Source organism: Atractosteus spatula, chromosome 1, assembly GCF_055471065.1.
Source record: "Atractosteus spatula isolate fAtrSpa1 chromosome 1, fAtrSpa1.hap1, whole genome shotgun sequence".
In the NCBI taxonomy this organism is placed as follows: domain Eukaryota; kingdom Metazoa; phylum Chordata; class Actinopteri; order Semionotiformes; family Lepisosteidae; genus Atractosteus; species Atractosteus spatula.
The window spans coordinates 6,375,031-6,389,022 of NC_142706.1; the positions used below are offsets into that span (position 1 = coordinate 6,375,031).

Here is a 13,992-nt window from a genome sequence, read left to right on the forward strand (position 1 = left end):
ACACGATCCTTAAAGAGGCGAAGACTGTGGAGCGGTTCAGAAAAAGGGCAGACAGGCAGGCTCTCAGCGCCCGGCTAGCTCACTCGGTAGCATTTTCCATTTTCCATACAATTTCCTATTGTATGATGTAGACGATGCAGGAGGCAACAGTGGGAGCGTGATTGAGGAAAAGCGCAGGGAGATGTGATGCAGGTGCCCGGCTAGCTCAGTCGGTAGAGCATGAGACTCTTAATCTCAGGGTCGTGGGTTCGAGCCCCACGTTGGGCGTGCTTCTTTCCTTTTGATCCCTCCAAGCTGTTCACAGGACCGTGCAAGCAGGACGTGAGGTCGTACCGTGTGGTCCCCACTACCTCATTGCCTTTGCGTAAATCAGCGTTCTTACCACTCCTGGCCTAGATTCAGATATTGCCACATGCAGACACTTGTACAACTCGACGTAGCGACTGAATAGAGCCTGAAGATACGGCAGCAGGAGCAGTAGTGAGGAGTAGTACGTAGACACTTAAGCGTTTACTAGAGTTTACAAGGAACAAAGGTTTACAGAGACACTTACCTAGAGACAGTTTTTTTAAGCATGCCGCTCTAAGGGCTCATTAATGAGTTCACTAATCATTTAATTTTTACTGCAAATAATCATTTAAATACAACAGCTTCAGGGAAGCGGGATATAAAAGGCGTGTTTTGTGTATCGCGTTGCACACACTGTTGTGGACAGCGGTGGGTTTAAAATGAAATAGCCAAGAAGATACAAATAAGTTTCTGATAAAATATAGTTACACATTTACTTCACTTGCATGATAAATTACATCAGAGTACATCAGAGTTTTGAGATACAGGTAAATTGATTACACCGAGTTTAATAAGTGACAAGTGACGGGGCATTTTGTTAGAATGTGTTTCATTTTATACGGTTTCGTGTATAAACATTATTTTAATTTTATTCTAATATTTTGATACGAGGCGCACACCGAATGAACACATGGTGTGCGATGTTAAATCACTCATTATAAAGTGCTGAGAGGTCTTTTAAAAGTGTGCGAATATATTATTAATATGTCACATTACTGCGAAGTGTTTTAAGGCGTAGGAAAAAGTTGGAATATTTTTACTCGAGTTCCTTCAAAACATCTTTGGTTATCTTCTGCATTAAACCGAATCTCTAACCTTCAGTGGGATGCGAGACAACAGTGGCCACACCTTTTCCACATTATTTTCATGCTAGAGAAAACATGACGTAGTGACAATATTTCCTCGGTACAATGCTATTTCTTACGCTAACAACATGTTTTATGCGCACGAATTGAACTGCAAATGCCGTTATTAAAAATTAAATTAAACATAATGGAATTTACAAGGTGCAAAGATTTACAGAGACAGTTACCTAGCTTACAAATTTTAATGTAACGATTGAATATTACTCAAATCTACTTCTCTTTATCATTTTGGATCATATTGACTGCACTTTGGTGTAATGCTACCTCCACGTTTTAAATTGCACTTTCTGTGAGCCTTTTTTATTTTTCTTTTGGTATATTGAAATGCAGCACATTTGAGCCCAGACTAAAACGTTTTGTTGGGGTTTGCCCGATTCATGGTGCAAAATATAAGCGTACTACAATCCTTAAAGCACGAACAGAAGTCCAACGCGCGCTCTTGGCGTTTATGGCACTATGATTTGAATGCCTGAACTAGTCGGCTACAAAGCGCCCTGTGCTCTGGAAATGCCTTCACAAACAGCACAAGTAGTACAGCGGGCTAGATGATACTGAGACAGCTGTCCTACCCCAAAGTGTGATGTATTCAAAATAAGACGCCATTACGAAGGTCACAGGGGACTGCATTTAACAACACAGAGTCGAGGCGTTCATCAGACTGAATGCACGCAGCGAACGGCGGCATAACTAGAGATTTAGGTAAATAAAACTCGCGAGTTCAGATACGTTTCAGCCCTATTCTACTGGCTCATGCAGGATTTCATTTGCAGTCCCGGAACATCGTTATATATCAGGATGGGTTATACGTAAAACACGATCCTTAAAGAGGCGAAGACTGTGGAGCGGTTCAGAAAAAGAGCAGACAGGTAGGCTCTCAGCGCCCGGCTAGCTCAGTCGGTAGAGCATGAGACTCTTAATCTCAGGGTCGTGGGTTCGAGCCCCACGTTGGGCGCATTAACTTTTCATCCGTCCCGCATCGTGTTGAAGTACAGTGCAAATAAGACAGATGTCGTACCTCGACCTCTGATACCGTTCTGTAATTTAGCATTTTTTACCGCTTTGGGCCACGATTCAAGTATTTCTGTAAAAAAAACAGGGGAAACGAGATTGAATTGTGATCTTTTCACGTCTTGACCAACCACACACTTTAAACAACATTTACCTTTTATGAGACTGCAATTGGTCATAGCAGTACCCTTTTCTTAAGATGATAAAGAGCGTATGAGGGGTGTTACAGACGAATCAGGCGATTATAAAATGAAACTTATAGCTTTACGTTGTTGCTAATTACGTAGCTGTATTGCGTAATTTCCTGTTTGATGTCGACGATGAAGGAGGCAACAGTGGGAGCGCGGGTGAGGAAAAGCGCAGGGAGATGTGATGCAGGCGCCCGGCTAGCTCAGTCGGTAGAGCATGAGACTCTTAATCTCAGGGTCGTGGGTTCGAGCCCCACGTTGGGCGTGCTTGTTCCCTTTTGATCCCTCCAAGCTGTTCACAGGACCGTGCAAGCAGGACGTGAGGTCGTACCGTGTGGTCCCCACTACCTCATTGCCTTTGCGTAAATCAGCGTTCTTAACACTCCTGGCCTAGATTCAGATATTGCCACATGCGGACACTTGTACAACTCGACGTAGCGACTGAATAGAGCCTGAAGATACGGCAGCAGGAGCAGTAGTGAGGAGTAGTACGTAGACACTTAAGCGTTTACTGGAGTTTACAATGAACAAAGGTTTACAGAGACACTTACCTAGAGACAGTTTTTTTAAGCATGCCGCTCTAAGGGCTCATTAATGACTTCACTAATCATTTAATTTTTACTGCAAATAATCATTTAAATACAACAGCTTCAGGAAGCGGGATATAAAAGGCGTGTTTTGTGTATCGCATTGCACACACTGTTGTGGACAGCGTTGGGTTTAAAATGAAATAGCCAAGAAGATACAAATACGTTTCTGATAAAATATAGTTACACATTTACTTGTATGATAAATTACATCAGAGTACATCAGAGTTTTGAGATACAGGTAAATTGATTACACCGAGTTTAATAAGTGACAAGTGACGGGGCATTTTGTTAGAATGTGTTTCATTTTATACGGTTTCGTGTATAAACATTATTTTAATTTTATTCTAATATTTTGATATGAGGCGCACACCGAATGAACACATGGTGTGCGATGTTTAATCACTCATTATAAAGTGTTGAGAGGTCTTTTAAAAGTGTGCGAATATATTATTAATATGTCACATTACTGCGAAGTGTTTTAAGGCGTAGGAAAAAGTTGGAATATTTTTACTCGAGTTCCTTCAAAACGTCTTTGGTTATCTTCTGCATTAAACCGAATCTCTAACCTTCAGTGGGATGCGAGACAACAGTGGCCACACCTTTTCCACATTATTTTCATGCTAGAGAAAACATGACGTAGTGACAATATTTCCTCGGTACAATGCTGTTTCTTACGCTAACAACATGTTTTATGAATTGAACTGCAAATGCCGTTATTAAAAATTAAATTAAACATAATGGAATTTACAAGGTGCAAAGATTTACAGAGACAGTTACCTAGCTTACAAATTTTAATGTAACGATTGAATATTACTCAAATCTACTACTCTTTATCATTTTGGATCATATTGACTGCACTTTGGTGTAATGCTACCTCCACGTTTTAAATTGCACTTTCTGTGAGCCTTTTTTATTTTTCTTTTGGTATATTGAAATGCAGCACATTTGAGCCAAGACTAAAACGTTTTGTTGGGGTTTGCCCGATACATGGTGCAAAATATAAGCGTACTACAATCCTTAAAGCACGAACAGAAGTCCAACGCGCGCTCTTGGCGTTTATGGCACTATGATTTGAATGCCTGAACTAGTCGGCTACAAAGCGCCCTGTGCTCTGGAAATGCCTTCACAAACAGCACAAGTAGTACAGCGGGCTAGTTGATACTGAGACAGCTGTCCTACCCCAAAGTGTGATGTATTCAAAATAAGACGCCATTACGAAGGTCACAGGGGACTGCATTTAACAACACAGAGTCGAGGCGTTCATCAGACTGAATGCACGCAGCGAACGGCGGCATAACTAGAGATTTAGGTAAATAAAACTCGCGAGTTCAGATACGTTTCAGCCCTATTCTACTGGCTCATGCAGGATTTCATTTGCAGTCCCGGAACATCGTTATATATCAGGATGGGTTATACGTAAAACACGATCCTTAAAGAGGCGAAGACTGTGGAGCGGTTCAGAAAAAGAGCAGACAGGTAGGCTCTCAGCGCCCGGCTAGCTCAGTCGGTAGAGCATGAGACTCTTAATCTCAGGGTCGTGGGTTCGAGCCCCACGTTGGGCGCATTAACTTTTCATCCGTCCCGCATCGTGTTGAAGTACAGTGCAAATAAGACAGATGTCGTACCTCGACCTCTGATACCGTTCTGTAATTTAGCATTTTTTACCGCTTTGGGCCACGATTCAGGTATTTCTGTAAAAAAAACAGGGGAAACGAGTTTGAATTGTGATCTTTTCACGTCTTGACCAACCACACACTTTAAACAACATTTACCTTTTATGAGACTGCAATTGGTTATAGCAGTACCCTTTTCTTAAGATGATAAAGAGCGTATGAGGGGTGTTACAGACGAATCAGGCGATTATAAAATGAAACTTAAAGCTTTACGTTGTTGCTAATTACGTAGCTGTATTGCGTAATTTCCTGTTTGATGTAGACGATGAAGGAGGCAACAGTGGGAGCGCGGGTGAGGAAAAGCGCAGGGAGAAGTGATGCAGGCGCCCGGCTAGCTCAGTCGGTAGAGCATGAGACTCTTAATCTCAGGGTCGTGGGTTCGAGCCCCACGTTGGGCGTGCTTGTTCCCTTTTGATCCCTCCAAGCTGTTCACAGGACCGTGCAAGCAGGACGTGAGGTCGTACCGTGTGGTCCCCACTACCTCATTGCCTTTGCGTAAATCAGCGTTCTTAACACTCCTGGCCTAGATTCAGATATTGCCACATGCAGACACTTGTACAACTCGACGTAGCGACTGAATAGAGCCTGAAGATACGGCAGCAGGAGCAGTAGTGAGGAGTAGTACGTAGACACTTAAGCGTTTACTGTTTGAAGATCAGACTTTGTTGAAACGCTGCTGCTTCTTAAGCTAATACGTAGCCTGTTTGGAGCACGTATGGCATTGTAAATGCTGTGATTAAAAAAGCTTCAGTCACTTGACATGCTGGAATTCACACAGTGCACGACAGTCCTGCCCTTTTAAAACAGAAGGAGCAGTATTGATGGCAGCAATGTTTGGCGTTCGGCATTTCGCACGTTTCATGCAGAGTAGCAGTGTCTGAATGAGCTGCCCGGCGTCAAAAGGATTTGCGGCTTCAGAACGTTTTTACCGAGTGCCCGTTGTTGAATTCATGCTGCTGCACTCTCTGGATTGCAGATTTTTTTCGGTAAGATTGTATTCGGGCTTTTATTTTATTCGGGCTTGCCTAATGATACGTATTCGCAGTGGAATACCTGTTGCACATGACGCCTTTATGGTATTGGGTTGTGAGGTTTGAGGGGTACATTGCAAATCGATGGAGTGCCCGTTGTTGAATTCATGCTGCTGCACTCTCTGGATTGCAGATTTTTTTCGGTAAGATTGTATTCGGGCTTTTATTTTATTCGGGCTTGCCTAATGATACGTATTCGCCGTGGAATACCTGTTGCACATGACGCCTTTATGGTATTGGGTTGTGAGGTTTGAGGGGTACATTGCAAATCGATGCGGTGAATATATCAAATGAAACCGGGAGTCTCTTTGTATGTGTAAAAGAGATCCAAGAAGCATAATGTGATTTTAACAATGCAGTACACTGGCAAATTGCGCTGTGCTGCAGCTTTCTGCTGCTGCGTTTATATTTCGGTCTTTGACATCTAAATGCACATTTTAGCGCAAATCTGTCCTTGATTACAGGGAGCCCAAAGAGTCCTGAATGCAGAAAGCGAAGGCTGTCTAACTGTCTCTCTGCTAATCTACCTCAAGTGTTCACAAAGTGCCCTTCGAGTTCTTGCTGAGCGGTTTGTCCGTTCTCCTCTTATAGCCAGTGGCAGCTTCAGACAGGCAATAAAAGGCACTGCTGTCAGGAGTGGGATTTGAACCCACGCCTCCATTCGGAGACCAGAACACCCAAGCGGCTTGGAAAGACACGAGTCCTTGAGTCTGGCGCCTTAGACCACTCGGCCATCCTGACGAGCTCTGGAGGAGCGCCTCCTGAAAGCACCAGGACAGAGTGTGCTTTCCAGCCTTGGTGTAATATTGTCCTTTGTGAATGCCTTCACAAACAGCACACGTAGTACAGCGGGCTAGTTGATACTGAGACAGCTGTCCTACCCCAAAGTGTGATGTATTCAAAATAAGACGCCATTACGAAGGTCACAGGGGACTGCATTTAACAACACAGAGTCGAGGCGTTCATCAGACTGAATGCACGCAGTGAACGGCGGCATAACTAGAGATTTAGGTAAATAAAACTCGCGAGTTCAGATATTCAGAGTTCAGCCCTATTCTACTGGCTCATGCAGGATTTCATTTGCAGTCCCGGAACATCGTTATATATCAGGATGGGTTATACGTAAAACACGATCCTTAAAGAGGCGAAGACTGTGGAGCGGTTCAGAAAAAGGGCAGACAGGCAGGCTCTCAGCGCCCGGCTAGCTCACTCGGTAGCATTTTTTTACCGCTTTGGGCCACGATTCAGGTATTTTTGTAAAAAAAAAACAGGGGAAACGTGTTTGAATTGTGATCTTTTCACGTCTTGACCAACCACACACTTTAAACAACATTTACCTTTTATGAGACTGCAATTGGTTATAGCAGTACCCTTTTCTTAAGATGATAAAGAGCGTATGAGGGGTGTTACAGACGAATCAGGCGATTATAAAATGAAACTTATAGCTTTACGTTGTTGCTAATTACGTAGCTGTATTGCGTAATTTCCTGTTTGATGTAGACGATGAAGGAGGCAACAGTGGGAGCGCGGGTGAGGAAAAGCGCAGGGAGATGTGATGCAAGCGCCCGGCTAGCTCAGTCGGTAGAGCATGAGACTCTTAATCTCAGGGTCGTGGGTTCGAGCCCCACGTTGGGCGTGCTTGTTCCATTTTGATCCCTCCAAGCTGTTCACAGGACCGTGCAAGCAGGACGTGAGGTCGTACCGTGTGGTCCCCACTACCTCATTGCCTTTGCGTAAATCAGCGTTCTTAACACTCCTGGCCTAGATTCAGATATTGCCACATGCAGACACTTGTACAACTCGACGTAGCGACTGAATAGAGCCTGAAGATACGGCAGCAGGAGCAGTAGTGAGGAGTAGTACGTAGACACTTAAGCGTTTACTGTTTGAAGACAGAAGACTTTTAAAACAGAAGGAGCAGTATTGATGGCAGCAATGTGTTTGGCGTTCGGCATTTCGCACGTTTCATGCAGAGTAGCAGTGTCTGAATGCGCTGCCCGGCGTCAAAAGGATTTGCGGCTTCAGAACGTTTTTACCGAGTGCCCGTTGTTGAATTCATGCTGCTGCACTCTCTGGATTGCAGATTTTTTTCGGTAAGATTGTATTCGGGCTTTTATTTTATTCGGGCTTGCCTAATGATACGTATTCGCAGTGGAATACCTGTTGCACATGACGCCTTTATGGTATTGGGTTGTGAGGTTTGAGGGGTACATTGCAAATCGATGGGGTGAATATATCAAATGAAACCGGGAGTCTCTTTGTATGTGTAAAAGAGATCCAAGAAGCATAATGTGATTTTAACAATGCAGTACACTGGCAAATTGCGCTGTGCTGCAGCTTTCTGCTGCTGCGTTTATATTTCGGTCTTTGACATCTAAATGCACATTTTAGCGCAAATCTGTCCTTGATTACAGGGAGCCCAAAGAGTCCTGAATGCAGAAAGCGAAGGCTGTCTAACTGTCTCTCTGCTAATCTACCTCAAGTGTTCACAAAGTGCCCTTCGAGTTCTTGCTGAGCGGTTTGTCCGTTCTCCTCTTATGAGGTCGTACCGTGTGGTCCCCACTACCTCATTGCCTTTGCGTAAATCAGCGTTCTTAACACTCCTGGCCTAGATTCAGATATTGCCACATGCAGACACTTGTACAACTCGACGTAGCGACTGAATAGAGCCTGAAGATACGGCAGCAGGAGCAGTAGTGAGGAGTAGTACGTAGACACTTAAGCGTTTACTGTTTGAAGATCAGACTTTGTTGAAACGCTGCTGCTTCTTAAGCTAATACGTAGCCTGTTTGGAGCACGTATGGCATTGTAAATGCTGTGATTAAAAAAGCTTCAGTCACTTGACATGCTGGAATTCACACAGTGCACGACAGTCCTGCCCTTTTAAAACAGAAGGAGCAGTATTGATGGCAGCAATGTGTTTGGCGTTCGGCATTTCGCACGTTTCATGCAGAGTAGCAGTGTCTGAATGCGCTGCCCGGCGTCAAAAGGATTTGCGGCTTCAGAACGTTTTTACCGAGTGCCCGTTGTTGAATTCATGCTGCTGCACTCTCTGGATTGCAGATTTTTTTCGGTAAGATTGTATTCGGGCTTTTATTTTATTCGGGCTTGCCTAATGATACGTATTCGCAGTGGAATACCTGTTGCACATGACGCCTTTATGGTATTGGGTTGTGAGGTTTGAGGGGTACATTGCAAATCGATGGGGTGAATATATCAAATGAAACCGGGAGTCTCTTTGTATGTGTAAAAGAGATCCGAGAAGCATAATGTGATTTTAACAATGCAGTACACTGGCAAATTGCGCTGTGCTGCAGCTTTCTGCTGCTGCGTTTATATTTCGGTCTTTGACATCTAAATGCACATTTTAGCGCAAATCTGTCCTTGATTACAGGGAGCCCAAAGAGTCCTGAATGCAGAAAGCGAAGGCTGTCTAACTGTCTCTCTGCTAATCTACCTCAAGTGTTCACAAAGTGCCCTTCGAGTTCTTGCTGAGCGGTTTGTCCGTTCTCCTCTTATAGCCAGTGGCAGCTTCAGACAGGCAATAAAAGGCACTGCTGTCAGGAGTGGGATTTGAACCCACGCCTCCATTCGGAGACCAGAACACCCAAGCGGCTTGGAAAGACACGAGTCCTTGAGTCTGGCGCCTTAGACCACTCGGCCATCCTGACGAGCTGCGGAGGAGCTCCTCCTGAAAGCACCAGGACAGAGTGTGCTTTCCAGCCTTGGTGTAATATTGTCCTTTGCTAGGGCCCTTTGGGGGAACACAAACGATAGGCTGTTTACACAATCTGGATTCCCTCCGAAGGAGTGACGTCAGTGTAAAACAGCTGTCCTTTTCGGGGAACCGTAGCTGTATTGCGTAATTTCCTATTGTATGATGTAGACGATGCAGGAGGCAACAGTGGGAGCGTGATTGAGGAAAAGCGCAGGGAGATGTGATGCAGGTGCCCGGCTAGCTCAGTCGGTAGAGCATGAGACTCTTAATCTCAGGGTCGTGGGTTCGAGCCCCACGTTGGGCGTGCTTGTTCCATTTTGATCCCTCCAAGCTGTTCACAGGACCGTGCAAGCAGGACGTGAGGTCGTACCGTGTGGTCCCCACTACCTCATTGCCTTTGCGTAAATCAGCGTTCTTACCACTCCTGGCCTAGATTCAGATATTGCCACATGCAGACACTTGTACAACTCGACGTAGCGACTGAATAGAGCCTGAAGATACGGCAGCAGGAGCAGTAGTGAGGAGTAGTACGTAGACACTTAAGCGTTTACTGTTTGAAGATCAGACTTTGTTGAAACGCTGCTGCTTCTTAAGCTAATACGTAGCCTGTTTGGAGCACGTATGGCATTGTAAATGCTGTGATTAAAAAAGCTTCAGTCACTTGACATGCTGGAATTCACACAGTGCACGACAGTCCTGCCCTTTTAAAACAGAAGGAGCAGTATTGATGGCAGCAATGTGTTTGGCGTTCGGCATTTCGCACGTTTCATGCAGAGTAGCAGTGTCTGAATGCGCTGCCCGGCGTCAAAAGGATTTGCGGCTTCAGAACGTTTTTACCGAGTGCCCGTTGTTGAATTCATGCTGCTGCACTCTCTGGATTGCAGATTTTTTTCGGTAAGATTGTATTCGGGCTTTTATTTTATTCGGGCTTGCCTAATGATACGTATTCGCAGTGGAATACCTGTTGCACATGACGCCTTTATGGTATTGGGTTGTGAGGTTTGAGGGGTACATTGCAAATCGATGGGGTGAATATATCAAATGAAACCGGGAGTCTCTTTGTATGTGTAAAAGAGATCCGAGAAGCATAATGTGATTTTAACAATGCAGTACACTGGCAAATTGCGCTGTGCTGCAGCTTTCTGCTGCTGCGTTTATATTTCGGTCTTTGACATCTAAATGCACATTTTAGCGCAAATCTGTCCTTGATTACAGGGAGCCCAAAGAGTCCTGAATGCAGAAAGCGAAGGCTGTCTAACTGTCTCTCTGCTAATCTACCTCAAGTGTTCACAAAGTGCCCTTCGAGTTCTTGCTGAGCGGTTTGTCCGTTCTCCTCTTATGAGGTCGTACCGTGTGGTCCCCACTACCTCATTGCCTTTGCGTAAATCAGCGTTCTTAACACTCCTGGCCTAGATTCAGATATTGCCACATGCAGACACTTGTACAACTCGACGTAGCGACTGAATAGAGCCTGAAGATACGGCAGCAGGAGCAGTAGTGAGGAGTAGTACGTAGACACTTAAGCGTTTACTGTTTGAAGATCAGACTTTGTTGAAACGCTGCTGCTTCTTAAGCTAATACGTAGCCTGTTTGGAGCACGTATGGCATTGTAAATGCTGTGATTAAAAAAGCTTCAGTCACTTGACATGCTGGAATTCACACAGTGCACGACAGTCCTGCCCTTTTAAAACAGAAGGAGCAGTATTGATGGCAGCAATGTTTGGCGTTCGGCATTTCGCACGTTTCATGCAGAGTAGCAGTGTCTGAATGAGCTGCCCGGCGTCAAAAGGATTTGCGGCTTCAGAACGTTTTTACCGAGTGCCCGTTGTTGAATTCATGCTGCTGCACTCTCTGGATTGCAGATTTTTTTCGGTAAGATTGTATTCGGGCTTTTATTTTATTCGGGCTTGCCTAATGATACGTATTCGCAGTGGAATACCTGTTGCACATGACGCCTTTATGGTATTGGGTTGTGAGGTTTGAGGGGTACATTGCAAATCGATGGAGTGCCCGTTGTTGAATTCATGCTGCTGCACTCTCTGGATTGCAGATTTTTTTCGGTAAGATTGTATTCGGGCTTTTATTTTATTCGGGCTTGCCTAATGATACGTATTCGCCGTGGAATACCTGTTGCACATGACGCCTTTATGGTATTGGGTTGTGAGGTTTGAGGGGTACATTGCAAATCGATGCGGTGAATATATCAAATGAAACCGGGAGTCTCTTTGTATGTGTAAAAGAGATCCAAGAAGCATAATGTGATTTTAACAATGCAGTACACTGGCAAATTGCGCTGTGCTGCAGCTTTCTGCTGCTGCGTTTATATTTCGGTCTTTGACATCTAAATGCACATTTTAGCGCAAATCTGTCCTTGATTACAGGGAGCCCAAAGAGTCCTGAATGCAGAAAGCGAAGGCTGTCTAACTGTCTCTCTGCTAATCTACCTCAAGTGTTCACAAAGTGCCCTTCGAGTTCTTGCTGAGCGGTTTGTCCGTTCTCCTCTTATAGCCAGTGGCAGCTTCAGACAGGCAATAAAAGGCACTGCTGTCAGGAGTGGGATTTGAACCCACGCCTCCATTCGGAGACCAGAACACCCAAGCGGCTTGGAAAGACACGAGTCCTTGAGTCTGGCGCCTTAGACCACTCGGCCATCCTGACGAGCTGCGGAGGAGCGCCTCCTGAAAGCACCAGGACAGAGTGTGCTTTCCAGCCTTGGTGTAATATTGTCCTTTGTGAATGCCTTCACAAACAGCACACGTAGTACAGCGGGCTAGTTGATACTGAGACAGCTGTCCTACCCCAAAGTGTGATGTATTCAAAATAAGACGCCATTACGAAGGTCACAGGGGACTGCATTTAACAACACAGAGTCGAGGCGTTCATCAGACTGAATGCACGCAGTGAACGGCGGCATAACTAGAGATTTAGGTAAATAAAACTCGCGAGTTCAGATATTCAGAGTTCAGCCCTATTCTACTGGCTCATGCAGGATTTCATTTGCAGTCCCGGAACATCGTTATATATCAGGATGGGTTATACGTAAAACACGATCCTTAAAGAGGCGAAGACTGTGGAGCGGTTCAGAAAAAGGGCAGACAGGCAGGCTCTCAGCGCCCGGCTAGCTCACTCGGTAGCATTTTTTTACCGCTTTGGGCCACGATTCAGGTATTTTTGTAAAAAAAAAACAGGGGAAACGTGTTTGAATTGTGATCTTTTCACGTCTTGACCAACCACACACTTTAAACAACATTTACCTTTTATGAGACTGCAATTGGTTATAGCAGTACCCTTTTCTTAAGATGATAAAGAGCGTATGAGGGGTGTTACAGACGAATCAGGCGATTATAAAATGAAACTTATAGCTTTACGTTGTTGCTAATTACGTAGCTGTATTGCGTAATTTCCTGTTTGATGTAGACGATGAAGGAGGCAACAGTGGGAGCGCGGGTGAGGAAAAGCGCAGGGAGATGTGATGCAAGCGCCCGGCTAGCTCAGTCGGTAGAGCATGAGACTCTTAATCTCAGGGTCGTGGGTTCGAGCCCCACGTTGGGCGTGCTTGTTCCATTTTGATCCCTCCAAGCTGTTCACAGGACCGTGCAAGCAGGACGTGAGGTCGTACCGTGTGGTCCCCACTACCTCATTGCCTTTGCGTAAATCAGCGTTCTTAACACTCCTGGCCTAGATTCAGATATTGCCACATGCAGACACTTGTACAACTCGACGTAGCGACTGAATAGAGCCTGAAGATACGGCAGCAGGAGCAGTAGTGAGGAGTAGTACGTAGACACTTAAGCGTTTACTGTTTGAAGACAGAAGACTTTTAAAACAGAAGGAGCAGTATTGATGGCAGCAATGTGTTTGGCGTTCGGCATTTCGCACGTTTCATGCAGAGTAGCAGTGTCTGAATGCGCTGCCCGGCGTCAAAAGGATTTGCGGCTTCAGAACGTTTTTACCGAGTGCCCGTTGTTGAATTCATGCTGCTGCACTCTCTGGATTGCAGATTTTTTTCGGTAAGATTGTATTCGGGCTTTTATTTTATTCGGGCTTGCCTAATGATACGTATTCGCAGTGGAATACCTGTTGCACATGACGCCTTTATGGTATTGGGTTGTGAGGTTTGAGGGGTACATTGCAAATCGATGGGGTGAATATATCAAATGAAACCGGGAGTCTCTTTGTATGTGTAAAAGAGATCCAAGAAGCATAATGTGATTTTAACAATGCAGTACACTGGCAAATTGCGCTGTGCTGCAGCTTTCTGCTGCTGCGTTTATATTTCGGTCTTTGACATCTAAATGCACATTTTAGCGCAAATCTGTCCTTGATTACAGGGAGCCCAAAGAGTCCTGAATGCAGAAAGCGAAGGCTGTCTAACTGTCTCTCTGCTAATCTACCTCAAGTGTTCACAAAGTGCCCTTCGAGTTCTTGCTGAGCGGTTTGTCCGTTCTCCTCTTATGAGGTCGTACCGTGTGGTCCCCACTACCTCATTGCCTTTGCGTAAATCAGCGTTCTTAACACTCCTGGCCTAGATTCAGATATTGCCACATGCAGACACTTGTACAACTCGACG

The 13,992-nt window shown here is 44.9% G+C and overlaps 11 non-coding genes across 11 annotated transcripts; 8 read left to right on the forward strand and 3 right to left on the reverse strand.

Annotated features, from left to right (window-relative positions):
• Window positions 1-194: 194 nt before the first annotated feature.
• Window positions 195-267, forward strand: trnak-cuu (transfer RNA lysine (anticodon CUU)). The gene has a single exon. It is a non-coding gene; the product is annotated as a tRNA-Lys (tRNA).
• A 1,826-nt stretch (window positions 268-2,093) lies between these two features.
• trnak-cuu (transfer RNA lysine (anticodon CUU)) lies at window positions 2,094-2,166 on the forward strand. The gene has a single exon. It is a non-coding gene; the product is annotated as a tRNA-Lys (tRNA).
• A 436-nt stretch (window positions 2,167-2,602) lies between these two features.
• trnak-cuu (transfer RNA lysine (anticodon CUU)) lies at window positions 2,603-2,675 on the forward strand. The gene has a single exon. It is a non-coding gene; the product is annotated as a tRNA-Lys (tRNA).
• A 1,814-nt stretch (window positions 2,676-4,489) lies between these two features.
• Window positions 4,490-4,562, forward strand: trnak-cuu (transfer RNA lysine (anticodon CUU)). Its single transcript has one exon. It is a non-coding gene; the product is annotated as a tRNA-Lys (tRNA).
• Window positions 4,563-4,998: 436 nt separating this feature from the next.
• trnak-cuu (transfer RNA lysine (anticodon CUU)) lies at window positions 4,999-5,071 on the forward strand. Its single transcript has one exon. It is a non-coding gene; the product is annotated as a tRNA-Lys (tRNA).
• A 1,261-nt stretch (window positions 5,072-6,332) lies between these two features.
• Window positions 6,333-6,445, reverse strand: trnal-caa (transfer RNA leucine (anticodon CAA)). The gene is made up of 2 exons: window positions 6,408-6,445; window positions 6,333-6,378 (listed from the first exon to the last, which is right to left on the reverse strand). It is a non-coding gene; the product is annotated as a tRNA-Leu (tRNA).
• Window positions 6,446-7,267: 822 nt separating this feature from the next.
• trnak-cuu (transfer RNA lysine (anticodon CUU)) lies at window positions 7,268-7,340 on the forward strand. The gene has a single exon. It is a non-coding gene; the product is annotated as a tRNA-Lys (tRNA).
• Window positions 7,341-9,262: 1,922 nt separating this feature from the next.
• On the reverse strand, window positions 9,263-9,375 carry trnal-caa (transfer RNA leucine (anticodon CAA)). The gene is made up of 2 exons: window positions 9,338-9,375; window positions 9,263-9,308 (listed from the first exon to the last, which is right to left on the reverse strand). It is a non-coding gene; the product is annotated as a tRNA-Leu (tRNA).
• A 278-nt stretch (window positions 9,376-9,653) lies between these two features.
• Window positions 9,654-9,726, forward strand: trnak-cuu (transfer RNA lysine (anticodon CUU)). Its single transcript has one exon. It is a non-coding gene; the product is annotated as a tRNA-Lys (tRNA).
• Window positions 9,727-11,967: 2,241 nt separating this feature from the next.
• trnal-caa (transfer RNA leucine (anticodon CAA)) lies at window positions 11,968-12,080 on the reverse strand. The gene is made up of 2 exons: window positions 12,043-12,080; window positions 11,968-12,013 (listed from the first exon to the last, which is right to left on the reverse strand). It is a non-coding gene; the product is annotated as a tRNA-Leu (tRNA).
• An 822-nt stretch (window positions 12,081-12,902) lies between these two features.
• On the forward strand, window positions 12,903-12,975 carry trnak-cuu (transfer RNA lysine (anticodon CUU)). Its single transcript has one exon. It is a non-coding gene; the product is annotated as a tRNA-Lys (tRNA).
• Window positions 12,976-13,992: the final 1,017 nt, after the last annotated feature.